Consider the following 11,195-nt stretch of genomic DNA (forward strand, 5'->3'; position numbering starts at 1 on the left):
GACGAAGGCGACGATTCCCCCTCTCCGGAGCCCCGAACAGACTCCAGATCAGCCCTCCCGAGAGAGATTAGGGCTTGGCGGCGGCTCCGTGTCGTAAAACGCGATGAAACTTTGTCTCCAATTTTTTTCTCCCCGAGACGAAATATGTGGAGTTGGAGTTGACGTCGGTGGAGGTCCAGGGGCCCCACGAGATAGGAGGCCGTGCCCTAGGGGGGCACCCCCCTATCTCGTGGACAGGCTGTGGGCCCCTTGGCATTAATTCTTTCGCCAAAAATTCTTATTAATTCCAAAAAGTGCCTCCGTGGATTTCCAGGACATTCCGAGAACTTTTCCTTTCTACACATAAAACAACATCATGGTAGTTCTGCTGATAACAACGTCAGTCCGGGTTAGTTTCATTCAAATCATGCAAGTTAGAGTCCAAAACAAGGGCAAATCTGTTTGGAAAAGTAGATGCGTCAGAGACGTATCATTTAACAACTACGGAAATCACTTTGGGACCTCAAAACAGTGAGTAATAGTCCATGAAACGGGTCATAATTGGTTAAAACTGTGAGTGTTGACGACAGACACGTAAACACACCCCGGGGATCGTCAATTGTGCAAATCGCTCTGGGACCCCAAACGGTGAGTAATACTTCACAAAACGGACCATAATCGGCCAAAATTGTGAGGGTTGATGACCGACACGTAAAAACACCCTAGGTTCGCCGATCATGGAAATCACTTCGAACCCCAAAACAGTGAGTAACAGTCCACGAAACGGGCTAGCATCGGCCAAAACTGTGATTGTTGATGACCGACACGTAAGCGCACCCCGGGATTCAACAACCATGGAAATCGCTTTAGGACCCTAAAACGGTGAGGAATAATCCACGCAACAAGTCGGAATCGACAAAAACCGCAAATGTTGATGACTGACACCCCGGGGTTCGTCAATCATGGAAATCACTCCGGGACCGCAAAACAGTGAGTAATAGTCCATGAAACGGGCCAGAATCGGCCAAAACTATGAGTGTTGATGATTGACACGTAGGGGCACCTTGGGGTTCAACAACTATGGAAATCTCTTCGAGACCCCAAAACTGTGAGTAATAGTCCACGAAACGGGTCAGAATTGGCCAAAACTATGATTGTTGACGATAGACACATAAACACACACAGGGGATCGTCAATCGTGGAAATCGCTCTCGGACGCCGAAAAGGTGAGTGATAGTCCACGAAATGGGCCAGAATCGGCCAAAATTGCTATTCTTGATGACTGACATGAAAGCGCACCCCGGGGTTCAACAATCGTGGAAATCCCTTTGGGACCCAAAACGGTGAGTAGAAGTCCACGAAACAGGTCAGAATCGACAAAAATCGCGAATGCTGACGGCCCACACGTAACCGCACCTTGGGGTTCCACAACCATGGAAATTGCTTCAGACCCCAAAACGGGGAGTAATAGTCCATGAAAGAGCCCAGAATCAGATAAAGATTGGATTATGGATGAACGATACATAAACGCACCCCTGGGTTTCGTCAATCATGGTAGTCGCTCAAGGACCCCAAATCAATGAATAATAGTCCAAGAATTGGGCCAGAAACGGCCAAAACTGCGAGTGTTCTTGACCGGCACATAAATCCACCCCGGAGTTCGTCAATCGTGCAAATCACTCCGGGACACCAAAACCGAGTAATAGTCCAAGAAATGGTCCAGAATCGGACAAAACTGCGATTGTTGATGACCCACACATAAGCGCATCCCGGGGTTTAACAACCATGGAAATCGCTTAGGGACCCTAAAATGGTGAGTAATAGTCCACAAAACGGGTTAGAATCGACAAAAACCGGGAGTACTGATGACCAACATGTAAACGCACCCCTGGGTTCGCCAGTCGTGGAAATCACTTCGGTACCCCGAAATAGTGAGTAATAATCCATGAAACGGGCCAGAATCGGCCAAAACGGTGATTGTTGACGAACGACAAGTAAACGCAAATTGGGGTTCAACAACCATGGAAATCACTTTGGACCCCAAAATGGGAAGTAATAGTCCATGAAAGAGCCCAAAATCGGACAAACCTTGCATTATTGATGAATGAAACATAAACGCACCCCCGGAGTTCTTCAATCATGCTAGTCGCTCGGGGACCACAAATCAATGAGTAATAGTTCATGAAACGCGTCCCTGAGTTCGTCAATCGTGGAAATCTCTCCGAGACCCCAAAACTGAGTAATAGTCCAAGAAATGGTCCAGAATCGGCCAAAACTGTGATTGTTGATGACCGACACGTAAGTGCACCCCGGGGTTCAAAAACCATGGAAATCGTTTAGGGACCATAAAACAGTGATTAATAGTCCATGAAATTGGTAAAAATCGACAAAAACCGCGAGTGTTGATGACCGACATGTAAACGCACCCCAAGGTTTTTCAATTGTGGAAATCACTCCGAGACCCTGAAAGAGTGAGTAATAGTTCACGAAACGGCCCAGCATTGGCCAAAACTACAATTGTTGATGACCGATACGTAAGCGCACCTTGCGGTTCAACAACCATGGAAATTGCTTTCGGAGCCTAAAATGGTGAGGAACTTTCCATGAAATGAGTCAAAATCGACAAAAACAACGAGTGTTGATGACTGACACCCCGGGGTTCGTCAATCATGGAAATCACTCCGGGACCGCAAAACAGTGAGTAATAGTCCACGAAACGGGCCAGAATCGACCAAAACTATGAGTGTTGATGATCGACACGTAGGCGCACCTTGGGGTTCAACAACTATGGAAATCGCTTCGAGACCCCAAAATGGTGAGTAATAGTCCACGAATCGGGTCAAAATCGATAAAAACCGGGAGTGTTGATGCCCGACACGTAAGGCACCTTGGGGTTCAACAACCATGGAAATCGCTTCAGGACCCCAAAATGGTGAGTAGTAGTCCACGAATCGGGTCAGAATCGATAAAAACCGCGAGTGTTGATGCCTGACACGTAAGCGCACCTTGGGGTTCAACAACCATGGAAATCGCTTTGGGACCCCAAAACGGCGAGTAATTGTCCATGAAACGGGTGAGGGTCGACAAAAGCCGCGAGTGTTGATGATCGACACGTAAGCACACCTTGGGGTTTAACAACTACGGAAATCACTTTGGGACCCCAAAACAGTGAGTAATAGTCCATGAAACGGGTCAGAATTCGTCAATACTATGAGTGTTGACGACGGACACGTAAATGCACCCCGGCGATCGTCAATTGTGGAAATTGCTCAGGGACCCCAAACGGTGAGTAATATTCCACAAAACGGACCATAATTGGCCAAAATTGTGAGTGTTGGTGACCGACACGTAAAAGCACCCCGGGGCTCGCTAATCGTGGAAATCACTTCGGCACCCCAAAACTGTGAGCAATAGTCCATGAAACGGGCCAGCATCGGCCAAAACTGCGATTGTTGATGACCGACACGTAAGCGCACCCTGGGATTCAACAACCATGCAAATTGCTTTGGGACCCTAAAACGGTGAGGAATATTCCACGAAACGAGTCAGAATCGACAAAATTCGCGAGTGTTGATGACTGACACCCCGGGGTTCGTCTATCATGGAAATCACTCTGGGACCGCAAAACAGTGAGTAATAGTCCATGAAACGGGCCAGAATCGGCCAAAACTATGAGTGTTGATGATCGACACGTAGGCTCACCCTGGGGTTCAACAACTATGGAAATCGCTTCGAGACCTCAAAACGGTGAGTTATAGTCCACGAAACGGGTCAGAATTGGCCAAAAGTGTGATTGTTGACGACAAACACATAAACGCACACCGGGGATCGTCAATCATGGAAATCGTATTGGGACCCCGAAAAGGTGAGTGATAGTCCACGAAATGGGCCAGAATCTGCCAAAATTGCGATTGTTGATGACTCACATGAAAGCGCACCCCGGGGTTCAACAATCGTGGAAATCGCTTCGGGACCCAAACGGTGAGTAGAAGTCCACGAAACGGGTCAGAATCGACAAAAAACGAGAATGTTGACGACCCACACGTAACCGCACCTTGGGGTTCCACAACCATGGAAATCGCTTCGGACCCCAAAACGGGGAGTAATAGTCCAAGAAAGAGCCCAGAATCAGGCAAAGATTGGATTATGGATGAACGATACATAAATGCACCCCCGGGTTTCGTCAATCATGGTAGTCCCTGAAGGACCCCAAATCAATGAGTAATAGTTCATGCCCGACACATAAACGCACCCTGGTGTTCGTCAATCGTGCAAATCACTCCGGGACCCCAAAACTGAGTAATAGTCCAAGAAATGGTCCAGAATCGGACAAAACTGTGATTGTTGATGACCGACACGTAAGCGCATCCCGGGGTTCAACATCCATGGAAATCGCTTTGGGACCCTAAAATGGTGAGTAATAGTCCACGAAACGGGTCAGAATCGACAAAAACCGTGAGTGTTGATGACCAACATGTAAATGCACCCTAGGGTTCATCAGTCGTGTAAATCGCTCCGGGACCTCGAAACAGTGAGTAGTAGTCCACGAAACGGGCCAGAATCAGGCAAAACCGCGATTGTTGATGACTGACACGTAAGCGCACATTGGGGTTCAACAACCATGGAAATCGCTTTGGACCCCAAAAGGGGGAGTAATAGTCCATGAAACGGGCCAGAATCGGACAAACCTTGGATTATTGATGAATGATACATAAACGCACCCCCGGTGTTCGTCAATCATGCTAGTCGCTCAGGGACCCCAAATCAATGAGTAATAGTCCATGAAACAGGCCAGAATCGGCCAAAACTGCGATTGTTGATGACCGACACGTAAGCACATCCCGGGGGTTCAACAACCATGGAAATCGCTTTGGGACCCTAAAATGGTGAGTAATAGTCCACGAAACGGGTCAGAATCGATAAAAACCGTGAGTGTTGATGACCGACATGTAAATGCACCCCAGGGTTCTTCAATTGCGGAAATCACACCGAGACCCCGAAACAGTGAGTAATAGTCCATGAAACGGGCCAGAATCGGCCAAAGACGCGATTGTTGACGATCGACACGTAAGCGCACATTGGGGTTCAACAACCATCGAAGTCGCTTCGGACCCCAAAAGGGGGAGTGATAGTCCATGAAAGAGCCCAGAATCGGACAAACCATGGATTATTGATGAACGATACATAAACGCACCCCCGGTGTTCGTCAATCATGCTAGTCGCTCAGGGACCCCAAATCAATGAGTAATAGTGTTGAGGACCGACACATAAATGCACCCCTGTGTTCGTCAATCGTGGAAATCACTCTGGGACACCAAAACTGATTAATAGTCCAAGAAACGGTCTAGAATCGGCCAAAACTGCGACTGTTGATGACCGACACGTAAGCGCACCCCGGGGTTCAACAACCATGGAAATCGCTTAGGGGCCATAATACGGTGAGTAATAGTCCACGAAACGGGTCAGAATGGAAAAAAACCGCGAGTGTTGATGACCGACATGTAAACGCACCCCAGGGTTCTTCAATTGTGGAAATCACTCCGAGACCCCGAAAAAGTGAGTAATAGTCCAAGAAACGGGCCAGAATTGGCCAAAACTGCGATTGTTGATGACCGACACGTAAGCGCAGCTTGGGGTTCAACAACCATGGAAATCACTTCAGGACCCCAAAATGGTGAGTAATAGTCCACGAAACGGGCCACAATCGATAAAAACCGCGAGTGTTGATGACCGACACGTAAGCGCACCATGGGGTTCAACAACCATGGCAATAACTTTGGGACCCCAAAATGGCGAGTAATTGTCCACGAAACGGGTCAGAGTCGACAAAAGCCGCGAGTGTTGATGATCGACACGTAAGCGCACATTGGGGTTTAACAACTACGGAAATCCCTTTGGGACCCCGAAACAGTCAGTAATAGTCCATGAAACGGGTCAGAATTGGCCAAAACTATGAGTGTTGACGACGGACACGTAAACGCACCTCGGGGATCGTCAATTGTGGAAATCGCTCTGGGAGCCCAAAAGGTTAGTAATAGTCCACACAACAGACCATAATTGGCCAAAATTGTGAGTTTTGGTGACCGACACGTAAAAGCACCGCGGGATTCGCCAATCATGGAAATCACTTCGGGACCCCAAAACAGTGACTAATAGTCCACGAAACGGGCCAGCATCGGCCAAAACTGCGATTGTTGATGACCGACACGTAAGCGCACCCCGGGATTCAACAACCATGCAAATTGCTTTGGGAGCCTAAAACGGTGAGGAATATTCCACGAAACGAGTCAGAAACGACAAAAACCGCGAGTATTGATGACTGACACCCCGGGGTTCGTCAATCAAAGAAATCATTTCGGGACCTCAAAACAGTGAGTAATAGTCCACGTAACGAGCCCGAATCGGCCAAAACTATGAGTGTTGATGATAGACACGTAGGCGCACCTTGGGGTTCAACAACTATTGAAATCTCTTTGAGACCCCAAAACGGTGAGTAATAGTCCACGAAACGGGTCAGAATTTGCCAAAACTGTGATTGTTGACGACAGACACATAAACGCACACCGGGGATCGTCAATCGTGGAAATCGCTTTGGGACCCCAAAACAGTCAGTGATAGTCCATGAAATGGGCCAGAATGGGCCAAAATTGTGATTGTTGATGACTGACACAAAAGCGCACCCCGTGGTTCAACGATCGTGGAAATCACTTCGGACCCAAAACGTTGAGTAGTAGTCCATGAAATGGGTCAGAATCGACAAAAATCGTGAATGTTGACGACCCACACGTAACCGCACCTTGGGGTTCAACAACCATGGAAATCGCTTCGGACCCCAAAACGGGGAGTAAAAGTCCATGAAAGAGCCTAGAATCAGACAAACATTGGATTATGGATGAACGATACATAAACGCACCCCCGGGTTTCGTCAATCATCGGAGTCGCTCAAGGACCCCAAATCAATGAGTAATAGTCCATGAAACGGGCCAGAATTGGCCAAAACTGCGAGTGTTCATGATCGACACATAAACGCACCCCGATGTTCGTCAATCGTCGAAATCACTCCGGGACACCAAAACTGAGTAATAGTCGAAGAAACGGTCCTGAATTGGCAAAAACTGCGACTGTTGATGACCGACACGTAAGCGCACCCCGGGGTTCAACTACCATGCAAATCGCTTAGGGGCCATAAAACGGTGAGTAATAGTCCACGAAACAGGTCAGAATGGACAAAAACCGTGAGTGTTGATGACCGACATGTAAACGCACCCAGGGTTCTTCAATTGTGGAAATCACTCCGAGGCCCCGAAAAAGTGAGTAATAGTCCAATAAACGGGCCAGAATCGGCCAAAACTGCGATTGTTGATGACCGACACGTAAGCGCACCTTGGGGTTCAACAACCATGGAAATCGCTTCAGGACCCCAAAATGGTGAGTAATAGTCCACGAAACGGGTCACAATAGATAAAAACCGCGAGTGTTGATGACCGACACGTAAGCGCACCTTGGGGTTCAACAACCATGGCAATAACTTTGGGACCCCAAAACGGCGAGTAATTGTCCATGAAATGGGTCAGAGTCGACAAAAGCCGCGAGTGTTGATGATCGACACGTAAGCGCACATTGGGGTTTAACAACTACGGAAATCGCTTTGGGACCCCGAAACAGTGAGTAATAGTCCATGAAACGGGTCAGAATTGGCCAAAACTATGAGTGTTGACGACGGACACGTAAACGCACGCCGGGGATCGTCAATTGTGGAAATCGCTCTGGGAGCCCAAAAGGTGAGTAATAGTCCACAAAACGGACCATAATTGGCCAAAATTGTGAGTTTTCGTGACCGACACGTAAAAGCACCGCGGGATTCACCAATCGTGGAAATCACTTCGGGACCCCAAAACAGTGAGTAATAGTCCATGAAACGGGCCAGCATCGGCCAAAACTTCGATTGTTGATGACCGACACGTAAGCGCACCCCAGGATTCAACAACCATGCAAATCGCTTTGGGAGCCTAAAACGGTGAGGAATATTCCACGAAACGAGTCAGAATCGACAAAAACCGCGAGTATTGATGACTGACACCCCGAGGTTCGTCAATCAAGGAAATCACTCCGGGACCGCAAAACAGTGAGTAATAGTCCACGAAACGGGCCAGAATCGGCCAAAACTATGAGTGTTGATGATCGACACGTAGGCGCACCTTGGGGTTCAACAACTATGGAAATCGCTTCGAGACCCCAAAACGGTGAGTAATAGTCCACGAAACGGGTCAGAATTGGCCAAAACTGTGATTGTTGACGAAAGACACATAAACGCACACCGGGGATCATCAATCGTGGAAATCGCTCTGGGACCCCAAAACAGTGAGTGATAGTCCATGGAATGGGCCAGAATGGGCCAAAATTGTGATTGTTGATCACTGACACGAAAGCGCACCCCGGGGTTCAACAATCGTGGAAATCACTTCGGACCCAAAACGGTGAGTAGTAGTCCACAAAATGGGTCAGAATCGACAAAAATCGTGAATGTTGACGACCCACACGTAACCGCACCTTGGGGTTCAACAACCATGGAAATCGCTTCGGACCCCAAAACGGGGAGTAAAAGTCCATGAAAGAGCCTAGAATCAGACAAACATTGGATTATGGATGAACGATACATAAACGCATCCCCGGGTTTCATCAATCATGGTAGTCGCTCAAGGACCACAAATCAATGAGTAATAGTCCACGAAACGGGCCAGAATCGGCCAAAACTGCGAGTGTTCATGATCGACACATAAACGCACCCCGATGTTCGTCAATCGTGCAAATCACTCCGGGACCCCAAAACTGAGTAATAGTCCAAGAAATGGTCCACAATCGGACAAGACCGCGATTGTTGATGATCGACACGTAAGCGCATCCCGGGGGTTCAACAACCATGGAAATCGCTTTGGGACCCTAAAATGGTGAGTAATAGTCCACGAAACGGGTCAGAATCGATAAAAACCGCGAGTGTTGATGACCGACACGTAAGCGCACCTTGGGGTTCAACAACCATGGAAATCACTTTCGGACCCCAAAACGACGAGTAATTGTCCACGAAACGGGTCAGAGTCGACAAAAGCCGCGAGTGTTGATGATCGACACGTAAGCACACCTTGGGGTTTAACAACTACGGAAATCGCTTTGGGACCCCGAAATAGTGAGTAATAGTCCATGAAACGGGTCAGAATTGACCAAAACTATGAGTGTTGACGACGGACACGTAAACGCACCCAGGGGATCGTCAATTGTGGAAATCGTTGTGGGAGCCCAAAAGGTGAGTAATAGTCCACAAAACGGACCATAATTGGCCAAAATTGTGAGTTTTGGTGACCGACACGTAAAAGCACCGCGGGATTCGCCAATCGTGGAAATCACTTCGGGACCCCAAAACAGTGAGTAATAGTCCACGAAACGGGCCAACATCGGCCAAAACTGTGATTGTTGATGACCGACACGTAAGCGCACCCCGGGATTCAACAACCATGCAAATCGCTTTGGGAGCCTAAAACGGTGAGGGATATTCCACGAAACGAGTCAGAATCGACAAAAACCGCGAGTATTGATGACTGACACCCCGGGGTTCGTCAATCAAGGAAATCACTTCGGGACCGCAAAACAGTGAGTAATAGTCCAGGAAACGGGCCAGAATCGGCCAAAACTATGAGTGTTGATGATCGACACGTAGGCGCACCTTGGGGTTCAACAACTATGGGAATCGCTTTGAGACCCCAAAACGTTGAGTAATAGTCCACAAAACGGGTCAGAATTGTCCAAAACTGTGATTGTTGACGACAAACACATAAACGCACACCGGGGATCGTCAATCGCGGAAATCGCTCTAGGACCCCAAAACAGTGAGTGATAGTCCATGGAATGGGCCAGAATGTGCCAAAATTGTGATTGTTGATGACTGACACGAAAGCGCACCCCGGGGTTCAACAATCGCGGAAATCACTTCGGACCCAAAACGGTGAGTAGTAGTCCACGAAATGGGTCAGAATCGACAAAAATCGTGAATGTTGACGACCCACACGTAACCGCACCTTGGGGTTCAACAACCATGGAAATTGCTTCGGACCCCAAAACGGGGAGTAAAAGTCCATGAAACAGCCTAGAATCAGACAAACATTGGATTATGGATGAACGATAAATAAACGCACCCCCGGGTTTCGTCAATCATGGTCGTCGCTCAAGGACCCCAAATCAATGAGTAATAGTCCACGAAACGGGCCAGAATCGGCCAAAACTGCGAATGTTCATGACCGACACATAAACGCACTCCGATGTTCGTCAATCGTGCAAATCACTCCGGGACCCAAAAATTGAGTAATAGTACAAGAAATGGTCTAGAATCGGACAAAACCGCGATTGTTGATGACCGACACGTAAGCGCATCCCGGGGGTTCAACAACCATGGAAATCGCTTTGGGACCCTAAAATGGTGAGTAATAGTCCACGAAATGGGTCAGAATCGATAAAAACCGCGAGTGTTGATGACCGACACGTAAACGCACCCCAGGATTCTTCAATTGTGGAAATCACTCCGAGACCCCGAAAAAGTGAGTAATAGTCCAACAAACGGGCCAGAATCGGCCAAAACTGTGATTGTTGATGACCGACACGTAAGCGCACCTTGGGGTTCAACAGCCATGGAAATCGCTTCAGGAGCCCAAAATGGTGAGTAATAGTCCACGAAACGGGTCACAATCGATAAAAACCGCAAGTGTTGATGACCGACATGTAAGCGCACCTTGGGGTTGAACAACCATGGAAATCACTTTGGGACCCCAAAACGGCGAGTAATTGTCCACGAAACGGGTCAGAGTCGACAAAAGCCGTGAGTGTTGATGATCGACACGTAAGCACACCTTGGGGTTTAACAACTACGGAAATCGCTTTGGGACCCCGAAACAGTGAGTAATAGTCCATGAAATGGGTCAGAATTGACCAGAACTATGAGTGTTGACGACGGACACGTAAACGCACCCAGGGGATCGTCAATTCTGGAAATCGTTGTGGGAGCCCAAAAGGTGAGTAATAGTCCACAAAACGGACCATAATTGGCCAAAATTGTGAGTTTTGGTGACCGACACGTAAAAGCACCGCGGGATTCGCCAATCGTGGAAATCACTTCGGGACCCCAAAACAGTGAGTAATAGTCCACGAAACGGGCCAGCATCGGCCAAAAC

The sequence above is a fragment of the Triticum aestivum genome, chromosome 3B (assembly GCF_018294505.1).
Source record: "Triticum aestivum cultivar Chinese Spring chromosome 3B, IWGSC CS RefSeq v2.1, whole genome shotgun sequence".
NCBI lineage: Eukaryota > Viridiplantae > Streptophyta > Magnoliopsida > Poales > Poaceae > Triticum > Triticum aestivum.